The 16,866-nt window shown below is 50.7% G+C and overlaps 1 protein-coding gene across 2 annotated transcripts in view; it reads right to left on the reverse strand.

Moving 5' to 3' along the window:
• Positions 1 to 16,866, reverse strand: part of LMX1A (LIM homeobox transcription factor 1 alpha) — a 45,021-nt gene that overhangs the window by 25,181 nt on the left and 2,974 nt on the right. The window lies entirely within an intron of this gene.

Here is a 16,866-nt window from a genome sequence, read left to right on the forward strand (position 1 = left end):
CTGACTGGTGAAAAGGTGACACCGAGACCTCACACAAAAACTGTGGGGAGAAATCTGGCAGTGCTGGGTTAAGCAAGACCCTGAAATCTGCGCTTGCCTGTGCAATCTCGGCTTTGCAAGGGCTTTGCAGGTCCATTAAACAAAGCAAGACAGAAAATTGGACGCCAATGCCTGCTCCGTGGAACGAGAGCCGCCCTGCTCCAAGCCCATCTCACTGAGGCCTCTTGAGTTTCTTTTCAACCCTTTCTAAGGGAGAATGAAGACAAACAGCCAAGCTCAGACCCAGATCAAACACAACCTCACATGTGCTCAAGGGGAACAACCAGCCCTGGAGCAGTAGGAACAAAGCACAGCCCTCACGTGGATCTTTCCACCCCTATTTCCACATCCAGCTGGATTTAGGGCTTCTCGGCTGGGGTGGGACCCTTCTGGGTAAGAAGAGAAAAAGCTCCAGGGTGGATCCTGCTGTTTCCGATTCCAGGAAGGCCAGAGCCCCTTTGAACTCCGTCCTGCTGGAGAGAGGGAAATCTGGAGATGCAAAAACACACACCCCAATGCTAATTTAGGCTTACACCAGCCCTGTTGTCAAGCACTGTCATCCTGAAAACATCACTGACCCATGCCTGTGCTAGGCAGCCCCACGACAGACAGACAAGACGGACATGATTTGTTATACCAACTTTAACAGGCAGCCGAATATCAACCACTAGATTTGATCTTTTAAGCACCAGCGCCTTGCCCCAGGCAGCCAGCAAGATGATTGTTAGGGCTGGAGGCAGCCTGACCACACTGTCTGCTTTCCCTGCAAGCGCTGCCCCATGAAAGGATGCACAATCCCCACCATGGTACCCCTCATTGCATAGATATTGGATTTGGGAAACAGTTTTTTTGCCGCAGGCAAACTTCCCTCCCACCCCCTGCTTTCAAATGAGAATGGTTTAATGCTGTTCACCAGCAGCAGGCACCAACTCCAAATGTCCGCAGAAAAAAGCCCAACACATGCCACAGATAGTACAAGCAGGTCTGTCACCAAAAGCCATCGGCATCCCTATAGCTCACCCTACCCCATCCCTCCAGTGTGAAGAAGCCTGAGAAAGAGCAAACCGGTGGAGGTAGCAAGCAAATGAAAAGCTTTTCTGGAGGGGGGAGGCAGCAAACAGCCCCACGTGCCAGCATCTCGCTGTGAAATAGCTCAGCTGCCCTGTCCACAGTCTGGGGAGTTGGTGAGGAGGGGTGCAGGCCCCCCAAGAAACCTGCAAACGGCTTTAGCTCATGGCAGGACTGAAGAGATGGAACTATACACCAGGGCAGGCTGTTAAAGCAAGATAGGACACCACCTCCCTTGCTACAGCTGCTCAAAGGGCTCCTGAGGCAGCTTCCTGAGCTGGGGTGAGCCCAGCAGAGGCACAGGACCACCTGCGTCACCCACGCCAAAGCTGCGAGCTGCCCTGGTGCTGCTGTGATGGGTGCTGGACACAAGGGGCATCCCTGACCCAGCACAAACAGCCCCATCCTGGGCTGCTCCTCCAGGAACGGCTGCGGCTTTACAATGCATATTCGGTTGTAACAGGACCCCGTTTTTTTCCTTTAATGTTGCTCGTTATTGTGGTGTGTAAAACCAACCCTTTGATAATCTCATTTTCCAGGTTGTAAAATCATTGGGATAAGGACCCGCGGGGGCTTCACCTCACCACGCGGTTTCTAATGATCTCAAGATCCTCAATGGAGAATCGTGCCTGGTTTCTGCAAACTATTATCTAATCTAATTCCCTCCATCCCATTACTTAAGGATTTACAATGCACAACCTCCCCCGAAATGGTTTCTGGTAAATTCTTTGAAAGCTCTTCTGGTCCTCACATCATCATCAGGGTCAGGCACGCATTAATGGCAAAGCATTTATGCACCAGGTAACTTGTTCCCTGGGAAGCAAGTTTGTTTATGCTTTTTAAATTCAGGAAGCAATTAATAGTTGCTGCAAAAACAGTGTGCTTCTCTTGGATGAGGGCCATAAAGCCCTTACTCACCTTAGGGAATTCAGATGCCTCCATCTCAGCAGACACCTTCCATGAGCATGGTGTTTGCAAGGTAAATCCTAACGCTGAATAACTGATTCTATTTGATCTTCATACACTCGCTAACCCAGAGATCTGAGACTCTGGTTTCCCAAGCCAGGTAGAGGTGACTGGTTCAGGGAACAGCACTGCCAACAAACACGAGACCAGAACATCTTCCAGCTTTCCCTAGAGCCAGACAGATAGAAGTTCTCCCTACTGAAAGGTAGCGGAGAACTTCATTGAATCCCCTGACTCTGGGACCCGGAGCTTTAAAAATCAAAAAGCCACAGATAATACTGTGGATGAAGCCAGGCTCCTAGCAGAATCTAGAGATCTGATAAGGCATCCTGTAAAATGGTCTGGTCCCTGGAGCTCAGGATCCTCTGCTCACACTGAACAACTGCAGCACCTGGAAAGCAAAGGTAGAAGGATCCACCCCATGGTGCCTCCTCCTTCCCCACTAGCACAGAAATCATCCAGAAGAGGGACAATCCACTCACTGCCTCTCACTAAAAAACAATGGCCGGCTGCAGAGCTTCCCAGGTTTTAGGAGACAAGCTCCCTTTCCATGCTGGCCCCCTCTCAGCCATCAGAGAGCAATTATTTCCAGGCTTACCCCTCTGCGCTAGACTTCAACCAGCTGCAGACAGGCCCGTGCACATCCTCTTCCTAATCCTTCACGCACAATCCCTAGACAGTCCCTGGCTTTTATTATTTTCTGGCAGGAGAAACCCCTGTGTGCAGGCTGCAGCCTGAGCATCTCTCAGCACATCCCAACTTGGGTCCAAATTATAAATTAAATGTTCATGTAACAAGAGAACTGGCAAGGACCAATTGTCCATTAATATTTTAAACCCCTGTTAATTCTTATTTAACGACCTGTCTGAAAAGTCCCTTGTAATTGCTTGATACAGTGATGGGACTAAAACTTTATTTATTGATAAAGGTTGTGGGAGACTCATCTCGTGGGGATGGCCGGTGATTTCCAGTGAGGAAGCCAAGAGACAGGGCAGGCAGCAGCATCACTACGCTGGTTGTCCATCAAGACAAGGACTTCTCATCTCTGCCAGCAAACCCATTCCTGCATAGCAGCTCTCTTCAGGAACACAAGACAAAGTCCTTACCCTTAAGTATTTTAATAATACTTTTAAGTATTTTTAGGCACTGAGAATGAGGAAATATTGTCTGTGTGTATGTTGGAAGCTCCTGTCCTTAGAAGGTGCTGTAAAACTCTCAGGGGATGGATCTGCACCTGATGCAGGGGCTCTGGGCAAAGGACAGCAGTTTCCAGATATGGGAATAAGTGTGTCAGCAGCACAAACCCCCACAGGGATGCAGGACAGACACAGGCAGGGTTTGCATTCCAGACCCATGCTGATCCCAGAAGCCCACCCCATGAGGGGATACCCCAAAAATCTGAGGCTGCAGCCTCACTAGCTGAGAACAAAACCTCCTCCATCTCCAAGCCTGAGCTTCTGAGGCTTTACCCCAGGAGGGAGCAGAGCCCGGCAAGGTGGCTCAGAGTCAGGCAAGGCTGCAGCCAGGAGCTGCCCCTCCGGCTTCGAGATCACTATTGACCTTGAAATGCAGGGCAGGCGGCTGCCATTGCCAGCATCATATGATCTGTTACAAAACACGACGGCCTCTACTTAGAGGTTACACGTTGCAGGACAAATTTAACACCCGAGAGTGTTCCCGATCCCACTGGAAGAATTCCTGGCAGGGGCTCAGTAATCGCCCACTACTGTAAGTGGCCAAGTGCCATGGTATTGGTTTGGCTCCAGACACATGAGGACCTCATTCCTCATTTCTGATGGGAGAGGCACTTGGGCTGATGGTTGACAGCATGCAAGACGATGAATTCCCCAGCAGCAGATGGGCCTTGAAGCAGAGAGTAAAGGGAATCTTGTAAAGATGCTGTCCACAAAAGCCTTCACTTGTTTGAGAAAGGTATGTAAGGACCATAATTACAAAGTTGTATCGAAGGCAGCCTGACATGCAGGTCCACTAAAAGGTCCCTGGGGAGAATGATGCTCTGGTGGACATCGAAGAACAGATGGAATGGAGGCATCCACAAAGGATGTGCAGTCCACAAGAGGCCAATACTCAGGGAGTTCCCTGCCCAGCCAAGAGAAAGAAAGACTCAACACCAGGAGAAATTGTCCCTGCTGCTGTCCTACCAGCCATGCGCAAGCTCTTCCAGAGCCACGCTGGCTATTTCGGGAGGTGGAGCGGGAGAATGCTGCTCGAAGCAGGGCCTGGGAAAGGCGCAGGGCAGGCAGGGTGGGAGGGCCTCTCCCAGCAGCAGAGCTGGTCCCAGCTCAGCAGCAAGCCAGACCCTGACACTCCCTCTTCTTCCCCTCCTTCCCTTTCCTCTCCACCGGTCCCAGCCCCGCGTTTCCGAGTGGCAAGAGTCAGCTCTACCGATGCTGCCGAGGGGCCCCGAGCCAGCTCTGGCCATAACCTCGGGACAAAAACATCAGCTCTGAAAAACAGCAACGGGAAAAACAGACAAGCGTACGTGTGTGTGCACAGGAGGACTCCTGTAATCAGGAGAGCTCCAATGAAAGCAACAAGATTTGCAGTAACGGGCAATTTGGGGCACCTGCTTTGAGCCTTGAGGGAAGGGGGATGCTGGGCTTGTTTTGAGCATGCTCACGGCAAGCGAGATAGATAGTGTTTGCTCCCAGCCTCTGGGAACACAAACCCTGCTGCTTCCAGTCCGGTTTGCCCTCCAGCCTACACCAAGAGCCCAATGCTGTTTCAGCCGTGATGCTTATGGGAGGAAGGGAATGTCTCTGTGATGGGCAGGTGGGGATGCTCAGAGTGGAACCACACTGGGTCGGGCTGCAAATACCCTCAGCACCTCTGCTAAGAAAAAAGCAGGTTGGGAATACCAAAGTGGAGGTGATGGAGCTGGGTCAGGTCAGTGACAAGACGACAGAAAAACGTCGTCAGGCCAGCAGTTATTTTTATCTGCAAGGACCAACACTTAATACTCTTCTATCTCCCACAAAATGTCACTTGAGCGCTGGCAGAAAGCTTACACCACTCGCAGACAAGGGCTGAAACCTGAGCATGTAATCCCGGCTCCAGTCAAAAGTTTTAGTGGGATTCGCAGCGTCTGGACAGGGGAAGATGAGGAAAAGAAACCCTTTCCCCTGAGAAATGATGGCTGGGACACAGAGGAGACAGGACAGGCAGGTCCCCTCTGGGACTGTGTCACCTGCAACATCTGCAGAGCACAAGGGATGTTGCAAGCCCTGGGGCTATCGCACTGTCTCCACACAACCTCAGTCAGACTTTGGCTACCTTAAGAAGGTCTTCAGAAGAGGTGGGAATGGGGAAAGTGAGGTGTTCACCACCCTGCTCGCTAAACACCACAGCCCCCCAGGAGACAAAGAGCTAAGAGGAGCAGGGTGGGTTGGGCAGAACCCATGGAGGGTTTGCAAACACCCCATTGAGATATCACTGCCACTCCTCTTGGTAATTCCTCCCCGCTCCCCATCTCCACTGAGTAGTTGTAATTACTTCAAACATCATTTCCCCACCGTCCACACTCTCCATTCCCACCCCCTTCCCTCTCATCAGGCAGCCCAAACCCAGACATGCCCGAGGCGTGCGGAACAGAGGCTTCCCTCACTTAATAAAGGCAAAGGCAGAGCGATGCCGTTATTAACAGCAGCCTGCCCCCCCCGCCCCCAGCTCCTTGCCGATGGTGGGAATATTGCACCGATAATCCCGCGGGAAGGCTCCGGCACTGCCTTGACAGTGGATGCAATAACACTGCCCCTTTTATATTGCAGAGTGTGAAAGCCAGCAGGTTCTTCCCCCAGGTCCCCCCTTACATCGCAAAAAGCGTTTAGCATCAGGGATGGATGGATTGACAGATGGAGAGAAAGCCCCTCCCCATCAGGCATAGGATAGTTCAGATTTAGAACCACAGGCTCTTCCCAGCAAGGGGCAAAAAAGAGCCCTAGGCTGGGACTGAACCACGGTAAAACACACTGTGACAAGGAGGTGTCCTGTGTGCTCAGAAAATTCAGGTACCTTGTTAAGGGTTTGCACAGAAACTTACAGGAGGTGAATTTTGCTAGGGATAAAAGGCAGGAGTTCACAGGAGCTGCCCCTCATCCACCCCTGGGGGAGGTTTCACTTCATCCTATCTTTTTTAAAATTAAAAAGACCAGCCAAAGTGGTTGGGATGGAGCAGCAGGCAATGAGAGGACCCAGCGGAGCACGGGGCTGTGCAAGGCAGGGTGATGACAAAAGGGGAAGGGTGATAGTTTCCCAGTGGGATGCAAAGCACCTTGATGCAAGCACATAATGGATGTTGATGGTTAAAACCAGCTCCACTAGACCCAGAAATCCTCTCTTACAGCAAGGCACAGGGTAAAAACCTCAGGGAATATACCGCAGAGGCAAAACCCGCATTCCTGAGATGGTCAAGAAATGATCGCATATACCTCCCTCCATCTCCCATTTCTAAGATCCATTTCTGAAGCATTGTCAGCCAAGAAACTTCAGTTGACTGGACATGGTTAAAGCAAACTCACACACGCAAAGAGTCTTATAGCTGAAACTTGAATGATCTCCACAAACGTCTTGCATATTTTCAAGAACGCTGAGGAAATACACATTTTTCCCCCCATTTTGCAGACTTAAAAAAAGCACCCCAAGGGAAAAAGTCATTTAGAACTACTTAGGAAACACAAAGCATAAAAAGCCTGTAATTATTTCTCTGCCAAGGGCTTGTCAAGTTTGAAAATCCCAGCTCTTGAACCACTAATCCTTATGGAAAAAAAAAATGCAACTTCGGCAAGATGCGTTGTCAGTTGACTTTCACTGTGCTTTTCCAGCATGAATGCACTAACGGGGAAGACGTAGACCTTCCACCCACAACACACACGATGTGCTTCCCTGGCTGACCAAGGAGACCTGCAAAGCATCACTCTGAGCAGTGGCTGCTCTGCAGGCATCAGGCTGGGGCAGGGGAAGGACCAGCACTGGTGTTTGGAGGCAGAAGTGCCTGAAACAGGCAAAAATAAATCAGTTTGGGGTGGGGGGATACTTTAAAAACCAAAGATTCAGAGAGTTTCTGAGATTTTTGTTATGCAGTTGAAAATAGGATAAATACATTATTGGCAGGGAAACTGCACTTTCTCCAGAGGGTGGGGATGTGCCACCCCAGCAGAGCAGGGTGGATTTGGGTTTGCTGGTTTAGCAGCCAAACTCAACACTTCACATCACCCTGCCTGGATAAGAATGAGTGGCACCAGTGCTTCTGAACTTGCTTGGCCATTGAGAAATGGTCCTGTGAAGGTAATTGTGTCTTCGTAAGTACCCCAGCATCAAAGCATTGCCCACATTCCTTCCATCTTCACTACAGCCATAAGGAGCTGTAGTTTTGCTACGAGGAGAAAGATGGAGCACCAGGAGCAGGTAGGACCTCAGTGGGCTCAACCAGAGGTTGCTCCCCCTACAAACCCTTACCATCAAACCCAAAATAGCACCTGGCTCATTGCTCAGCTGGCAAAAAAAAAAGGCGCAAAGGTGAATTTGGGGCTGCAGAAAAAACTCCTGTAAAGACCCTGCCAAGGGCACAGACACTTTGGCTCTTGCTAGGAGCCAGTCAGAGACAGCCAGCATGGGCACGCCAGCCATGTCCCCAGCCTGGATAAGTGTCTGGTGGGTGCAGTGACAAGTGTCTTACACCAGGCAGAGCAGGTAAGCCAAGGAAACCCACCTCACTTGGACCTACTTCCACCACGCAGAGCCCTTCACCCATCTCAGACCTCCTCTCCCATTACTTTCTTCTAAACCATCTCCATTACAGCACCTCCTATCAAAATGGGTTTTAATGTCCTCGAGGTAATGTGTGCAGGAAGGCTCTCCTCCTTTCTGGTTAACCCTCCTTCCTAAGGCCAGAGCTGGAATAAGCTCAGACTCAAAGCCCCAATACTTTAAGCTTCATTAAACTTTTAAGCCAGTCCATTGAGGTTGCTCTTTCAGCCTTTCATAATTACAGACACAGAAGGAAGGAGCAACATTCACCTGAGCAGGCATCAAGAAGATTCAAACACTTAATGGCTTTCCTAACTAAGCTCCCATGGCCACATCACTGCTTAAAAGGATCTGTTCAATACCGCTGCAGCACTCTACCCGGCAGCAGAGATGCTGAGATATTCAGTATTTCAGTAATTCAGTATTCCAATTCCCCATTGCCCTCCCATCTGGCCACCTATTTGGCACAAGTGGGACTCAAGACACACGAGCCTGAGCCATCCCACCACACCAGAGACTGCAGGTGCCCAAACCAAGAGGATGGTTGAGTTCACAGACATGGCTCAGGTGACCAAGGTTCTCTCAGCTCTCCCTACAGCCAAGACCTGGAGTTCAGCATCTCCATTGGGCAATTCAGACCTTGGCTTGGCCAAACCACATGTTCCAAAGGAGCCTCTTCCTCCCCTTCAACCCTTGCAGGAGCCTATTGAAAGTGGCCTGCAAGCAGAGAGGAGACTGTCCCCCATCCTCAACACCCAGCTGGGGTCCTGCACACCCAACACACACGCAGCACAAGTGCTGTTCCCTCCTCACCTGTTGCCTGGATGATCCTCTCTAAGACCAGAAATGGAAAAGATGCCCCAGCAGCGTGTTGTAGGGCAGCCCCACTCCAGGCTTGACACAGAATTCATTGCACAAGAGTTCTGGTGTTGTGCCTTGACAAATGTTCGCCTCCACTATCGGCACCCGTGAATTTGTTCATCTGATGGCATCAAAACCACCCCTGTGGAGGTAATTGTAAACATATGCCATTTCCCACGTTGTAGTTCCCTCCTCCTGTTTATATATGTTACTACAGAAGTTAGCAACGTTTTGCAGCTAAGACGCTGTTTTCTAGGAATAGAGATTTAACAGAGCCAGCAAATGCTCGGCAGAAATTTTGACAATGAAAGAATCCCTATGTTTTTACAATGGTGGGGGTTGTAGGGAAAACATAGCAACACTGAGACTTTCAAATAAAAAAAGACAAAAAACCCCAACATACAAAAAGAAACAAACAAAAAAAAAAAAAAGAAAAAACCCACAAAAACAAACAAACAAACAAAAACCCCACAACCAACTGCTGCAGCTGAGAGCTGCCTTCAGGTCCCTTAACCTATTTCTCTCCCTTATCCAATTTTTTCCTGGCAAATGCTTCCCTGAGCTTTCAATAGCAAAGACAGAACTCCCACCTCCCTCTTCTAGCTTATCCACCTTGGGCGATGCTACACGGTGAAAAATCGATTTGGAATGTGGCCTTGCTGGCCCCAGGCAGGGAAGAAGGAGCCCTTGGTACACAGAGGCTTCAGGTTCATCCCAGCAGCTCTGCAGCACAAAACCAGCAGAGAGGATGCAGGTCCCAAAGAGACGTATCGCTTCCAAGTGGTCCCAAACAAATATCTTCTCCAGGAACCACCGTTGCCTCTTGTTGTGCTTTTAATACACCGCTTTGGTCCTTTGCTGGGGAGGGGACCTTGCCCAGAGGGATTTCGGAGGCTCGCCGCCCCAACGTGCTGGTGGTTATCATTCCAGAGGAACAGACGTACTGGAGAGGGAGATTTTGCACGGTGGCGGCGAGGGCGGAGGACAATGGGCCGTGGAGTGATGGTGGCGTGAAAAGGGATTTGTTCCGCTGTCAAGGACAGAAAGCTCTCCCCAAGAGCAGCGTTCGGAAATTAAGGCCACAAGGGGAAGGAGAGGGGTAGGGAGAGGCGAGAGACAATGTACGGACGACAGCGACAGGGAGACAGCTGGGAAGGATCAACGCCGAGCCCTGATGGGCTCGCAAAGCACGAGGAAGCCTCCTCCAGCGTGTTCTGCCCTTCGAGGCATTTGCCCTGAGGGCAAGGAGGATGCCTCCGTGCAGGGAGAACCTTTCATCTGCAACTGCGGAGACCCAGCGACCCAGGGGAGGCATTGCTGCCTGCTGGGATCTGCTGGAATACAGAGGAGAGTCGTTCTACCAATTCATGCCTTTTTCTATCTATCCATGCCTTAATCCTACCAATTCGTGCCTGGGAGAAGCTGGTAGCTCTGCAACACAAGCCCTTGTTCACCTTTTGTAGCGCAAGGCGGAAAATACAAAGGTAGGCACAACATAAAAATTAGGCAAATCTGGAGAGAGGCTAAGAATTCACACCCTGCATTAAAATTTGCCTAGCAAGATGCTCAAAGCACTTATGATGATGAACGAAGCCTTTTTTTCAGAGAGATTCCTATTTCCAGCTACGCTTCATGAGCAAAGGAGCCAAGTCTCAGCTTTTTCATGGCCCATCACACCCGGATCAGGCACCAATGCAGGAGACCTGAACCCAAAAAAAGGATCACACTTATGGGCATGGGAAATGCTCTACTGAAAACAGGTAGGTGCATGCAAGCACACAGTGCAATATGAGAAAATAAATAGTTTGTATTCAATGCAATGTGATTTCACCCCTATATTGAGAAACACACATGCCACCCTCCTGAAAAAAAAATCAAACTTTTGTGGGAGAAAACACCATTTTCAGATAGCCAGCCTACAAAATGTGGAGCAACTGCAGGATCCTCAACAAGCTGAAGAAATTGGTCTTTCATTAATACAGTCCCTGCAAAACAGATAAGCAAGAAGGCAGAGTCATCTGATAGAAAACCCCCCAAATAAACAGAGATGGGTGCCACCAACCCAACACCGTGTCCCTGCTGGCAGGGCAGCCCCAGCACGGTGCTGCTCAGCAGTCACCCTGCCCCACGCCTTTTGCAAAAGCTTCAGGATCTGGCTGTCTGTAAATATTTGGGGTGGGAAGTCAGGGATTACAGAACCCCTCTCCTGGGCAACCAAGGTTTGATGAACTTTTAAAAAAAAAAAAGGCAAACTTCAAACAGAGCTCCCGTGACATGCCTGCCGGTTTCACAGAGACGCGCAGGACAACCCGGGTGCATCCATTGCCCCAGGAGAAGATGCCTGGGGACCAGCTGGCTTCCTTCTGCCCAGGCAGGATTCCTTCCAGGTTAAAAGCAATGAGGGACAAAACAGAAGTAACTGTGGCTGTAGGCTTCCACACACGTCTGTGCAGTGTTTGCCATGTCAGGGAGAGCTGTTAGTCTCCCCCACCTCCCCTTTCTTATAAATTCACAGAAATTAAAATTTCTTATAAAAACAATTTTACAAAAAAAATAAATTATTTTGGGTCAACACCAGTATTTCAACTGAATAAAATCTAAATATTTTTTCCCTGCTTCAAAGCCACTCTTACACCCATTACAGAGGAGATGCTTTATTAAATAGCAGGCTGCTATTAAATATCTTTATTAAATAGCAGACTGCTGCACAGTCCTCCCGCCCAGGCCCCCTATCCCCACACTGGTGCCAGTGTTCCCACCTCACATTTGCATCTGCAGAGGGCACGAGCCAGAGACAAAACAGAGCACAAAGGGACAAAGAGAAGAAAAATGTCTGAGATATGGGATGCATTGAGTACTGCTCCTTGGTTGCACACCACGGGGTTCTCCAGAACTGGGGAACCATGAATCCAGGCCCAAACCTGACTCAAACCATTAGGTTTTCCCCCTCCACAACCAGACGCAGGACTTGTACCCCAGCAAGCAGAAGAGCAGACCAACCCTCACCCCCAAAGCCCACTTCTCCCCCAACAAGGCAGAGCGTGCTCTGGGGTGGTTTAGACTCGGCCGGAAAGCTTCCTAAGGAAGCACCAAGGAAAAAAAAAAAGAAAAGAAAAGAAAATTGCGGGCTCTTTTAAATCCACGGCTTGGAAAATCCCTCCCTGAGCTTGCGAGCAGGTGAAGAACCGGCGAGGCGAGGGCTGGCGAGCCGGGGCAGGAGGGGACCCCAGCTGTCTCTCCAGCTGGTGGAGACAAAATTCTCATCAAACCGAAACAAACCCCCCTTTCTTTCCCCAAGCCGATTTCTTTTCGACACCTTCATCACAACTGCAAAGAACCAAAGTGTTCCCCCGCCTCCAAGCACCCCATTTGGGCTGAGCCTGGAGTGCTGTGCCACAGGGGGAGAAATAAAGAAAAATAGGGAGGAAAAAAAAAATAACATTGTGGGTCTGAAACGAGACGGCAGAAACCACGGAGGGTCTCAAGGATGCTCGGGTCCCAGTTCTGCTGGTGCCAACCCACAGCCCCCAAAGTCCCATCGCCAATGAGCAGGAGAAAAGGTAACCCCAGAGCCACCCCTGTCCCCACCACAGAGGGACAGGTGACAAGTATATTCAGCTGCCTCGCCCCCAAGCTGCCAAACGTCGCTCCCTTCCAGGCCTTTCAATGAAACATTAATTGTAAGACACAAATCTAATTAAGGGCAGAGGGAAGGGGCAAGATGCCAAATCTCTTCTCCACTCCCTTTGGAAAGTGGGAACCCCACGAGCGGGAGGATGGGGGTAGCAGAGACAGGGGTAAAAGGTATTTTGCTTGCCTGGCGTTTCCAGCATGGATCCCATTCACAACCTCCGTAGCGTCCCTCTCATCCCCACATCCTACTGCTTCCCCACTTTCTCACCCCGCCAGCACAAGGTGACTTAATAACAAAAAATAAAGGACCAGTGCCTTGTCCCAGCCCAGAGGTACCCACCACTGCACCCCTGGTGGGGATGAGGCCAGATTTGGCTGCCCCCAAGCCACACTCATCCCAGCCTGCAAAGAATCAACGTACTTCCTCCAGGAGTTGCGTGGAAAGACAGCAAACACAGAGAGGGGTTTGCTAGAGGAGACAAGGTGCTGGGTGGGGATGGGAAGCAGGCAAGAAGGATGGGAAGCACTAGAAGAAAAAGTTGAGGGATGGGGAAGAGTAGATGGGAAAGGACTGGCAAGAGGGACATCATGACACAGAGCTGTTGTGTACAAACCAGCCTGACTGCCCCCAGTCCCTGGTCAGCTGGAGAAGCCAAGTTACCACCATCCTCTCCATAGCATCCCATACAATAAGGGAAAAGGACCTTAGAGGACACGTTGCACTGTAGCTGGGCTGACCCATGGCTCTCTGGAGGGACCATTCTCTCCCATCACCCACAAGAGGAGCAAAAAGTCCCATTTCTCCAGGCTGGAGAAGGCAAAGGACTGAGTATCACCAGCACAACCCCCCAGACCACATGGAGTCTCCAGCCTGTGGGACCAGGCTGCCCTAAAGAGTTCAGCATCAGCATCACCTTATTCATTCAATCCGTTTGGGATTATCCTCCTTCACAACCCTTCCTGGCTGGGCAAGCAGCGCCACGGTTTGCAGCTAATTGTGCAATTACATTCATCACCCACATTAAGCAAGATAAACAACCACCATGCTTCAAACCGCTGCCCTTCCCTCCTCTATGGCAGCAGCTGTCAGACGAGGCTCTGGCGGGCAAGAGGAGGCTGTGCTGCCCCAAGCAGGCTCTGATGGACCATGCTGCTGGGGATCCAGGCTCGTCCCCCATATGAAGGTAACTGGGTGCAACATTAAAACCCAACACCAATGAGTTTCTTCATATGTGTTTTCTTTCGTGCACATTCAGAGCTTAGGAGGATATTATTTTTTCCCCTTCACTGCTGGATGTGCCTCCTCATTTTAATTCACAGAAGAGGAGGTGGAGGCACCCACGCAACCCCACGACTCTGGGAGCAGGGGATTTTGGAGCGCCCGCCAAGCAGGGGGAGCTTTGCAATGACGGCGCAGAAGCTGGCAACAGCACAGAGCCGTCAAGCCGTGTGAAGACAGGGCGAGCATCACACAACTGCCTCCCTCGGCCAGGGAGCCCGGCATGGCGGCAATGGCTCGGGGGCCGCGGCCGCCCCTCCGCTGCCGGCCCCCACATGCCAGCCCTGCTCCGAGATGTGCTGGCCATCTGCTCCCGCCAGCCGGGGCTGGGGCCGGGGCTCTGCGCCGAGGCTGGGGATGTGCCAAGCCGTCCCGCCGTCGCCACGCTCCCCAGCTGCGCCCCCCGTCACGATCACACCGCTGTCAGCGCTCCCGGCCCCCTGAACCAGCCAGTGGGGTTTCTGCACAGCACCAGCATCGCCCACAGTGGAGATTCGGGATGGAGGTGTTCCCATAGCTCTAGGTCCTCCCTACAGCTCTAGTTCTGCTTGTCCCATGCAAGCCCACTGTGAAACACCTCTGGGCAAGTGGGGTCAGCTGTTCCCATCCTCATGTGGATTTTGAGTGCCCAGGGCAGCTCCTTTCACCAACCTCACTCTTCGCATGACTTGCAACACCTTCCCCATTTACAGTCAGGTTTGACATTGCAGCCCCCCCAAAATCTGCCACCAGGAAAGCCTATTCCCCTGGTCAGTAACGCAGGGGCCCCACAGCCGGGGCACATCCCCATGGCCGCTCTGCAGTCAGGGAGCCGGCCAGGACGAAGCCTGAACCTTGTCATAGTTGAGACTTATCAGGTTTGGACAAGAGCCGGGGGCTGCCGCGGGATTCAGGATGTTCCGTAACGAACGTCCTCTGCCCCAAATAGACGCTGTCCCAGGGGCGCAGGCTCGAGCGGTCTCTCCCTAGGATCCCTCCCCACCAGCGCTGGGGAAACTGGTTCAAGAGCGACCCCCAGCACCCCAAGTCCCCAGCCAGCATCATGGTCCAAACTGCCCACAGATCCTGAGCCATGGCACTGGGCACCCCAGAGCGATGCCGAGACCTGGCCTGGCATCCCTGGTCTTTAATCCATCCCTGTCCAGGTCCTCTCCCCAGGTCTTCCTCTTTATGAAAGACCAATAAATGTAAAACATCTGTTTTAATAAATGATTCCTCAATTTCTAGAGTCCAACAAGTCAGATGTTCGCTTAAAACTGTCCGTAACACTTTCCACGGGTGTATTTATAACTACATACATAACTCTGCCATCTCACGCTCTGCCGTTAACCCTCTGCAGCCACGTTACAAACGGAGCTCAAACAGAGAGCGAAGATACGTGTCAGAAAATACCGCAGCTACTCATCTCTGGAAAAACATTCCAACAGTCACCGTCTGGAAAATAGATCCTTTCTTTTGATTAAAAAAAATAAAATACACTCACACAAAGAAACCACCACACCATGACATTGTCAGGTAGGATCCCGACCACTTCCCCAGCACCAGCATTTCCCACACAGACATCCCAGCACAGCGAGCGCTGCGGCTCCGTGTCGGCGGAGAGGCCCCCGGAGCCCGGCTCCGCTGGTGCCACCGCCGGTGCCGCAGGGACGATTGGTCGCTTCACACCATCGCACTGCAAATCAAGGAGTGTCAGTCACTCATGATAATTAACCAGCTCCCGGCTTGAGATAATTAGCTCAGTCTAAAAGCAGCAGCTCTTCCTCTGCGTGTTTTGCACTGAAAGCCCCGTTATCGGCATCGGCACCATGCTCCTGCACCCAGGACTGGGAAAACGGCTCAGCCCAAAGAAAGGATGGACAGTTTGGCTAAGAAAGAGATTTTTTTGTTAAATGCAGAGTCAAATGTAAAGGTCAGCAGAGACCAAAGGGAACAGCTCTTTGGGACTCTGCTCTGCGTCCTTGCTGTCCACAGGTAAGGAGTCGCAGCATCGGCACTGCAGAGAGCCCCACCGGGGGGATTGAGGGAGCAAGAATACTGACCTACAGACTCATGCAAAAAATAATGAAATAATAAAATAAAATAAAATAAAATAAAATAAAATAAAATAAAATAAAATAAAATTCAAGGGGACAACAACATGCGAGAAGCGGCAGGCGGGTGCAGGAGGGGAAGAGGCTGGCAGCAGTTCATGGTTAAAACCATCTAACCTTGGGGAAAGTGCCTGCCACAGGACACTGCCCCCCGGTTCAAGCAGAAGTTACCAACCCAAATGCAGATGAGAAATAACTGGGATGAACGGTGCCACCGCCAGATCCCAGGAAATATTTGTGACTTTCGTTTTTTTTTGCAATCATCATTTTCCACCCTGACAGTGAGATGCACACAGCAAGGAGCCAACTGCGACACCGATTTCTTTCACGGCCAAGGGACATAGGAGGAGGGTTTCAGGTTGGAGTCGGCTCCAAGCACTCAGAAGCTGTAGTCAAACATTCAGAGAGTAAAACCCAGGCGCGCTGCAAGCTGCAAAGGCATTTCTGCGGTAACATTTACCCCAATGTCCTTTTAATGCTCCAAACAGAGGCACCAATAAAGCGGAAAGTGTGAATTAAATTGTATCGGAAAAATATGAAAACCGGTAGCCAAATTTCTACAGGCAAACAAGCAGTGCACCCAACTCAACAAATTTTTGCCTAAAAGAAAAAGGTCTTAACACAGTTCTCTCGGCTCTCGCAGCAGCTAACTCTTCCGCTCTTTCGTAAATATTTGAAAACAAGGTCACGCGCACAAATTCTGCTTTCAATTTGCCTTGTATCCATAGTGATTAAACTCAGACCCACAATACAGGACTTAAAGGAAAAAACTTTAAAAAGGCCTGGAGCAGGGCTAGCCCCCGGCACGCTTGCCGATCCGCCAAAGGCCAGGGACGAGCCCATCGGCAATGACTGTTTTCTCATAAAACAGCGATGTGGGAATTAAATTGTGGGGCTCCTGCAGACGTGCTATTGCTATAGTGAGGGATCCAGCCCTCCATCTACACCCTCCGCAATAAACACCCAACCTGGAGACAACACAAATTTAACGACTCGGAAACTCAGACAGGGAGTGGGGTCCGGCAAGGACAGCAAGAGCGGGATGAGCAGGAAAAAATGAAAGTGGCTTCAGGAAAGACTCAACAGCAATCTACCCATCACCGATGGAAAGATTTTTTTCTCTAAAAAAGACGAAAAATAATTTTCTCATTATCTTTTGCC

Source organism: Columba livia, chromosome 8 (assembly GCF_036013475.1).
Source record: "Columba livia isolate bColLiv1 breed racing homer chromosome 8, bColLiv1.pat.W.v2, whole genome shotgun sequence".
NCBI classification, from domain to species: Eukaryota; Metazoa; Chordata; class Aves; order Columbiformes; family Columbidae; genus Columba; species Columba livia.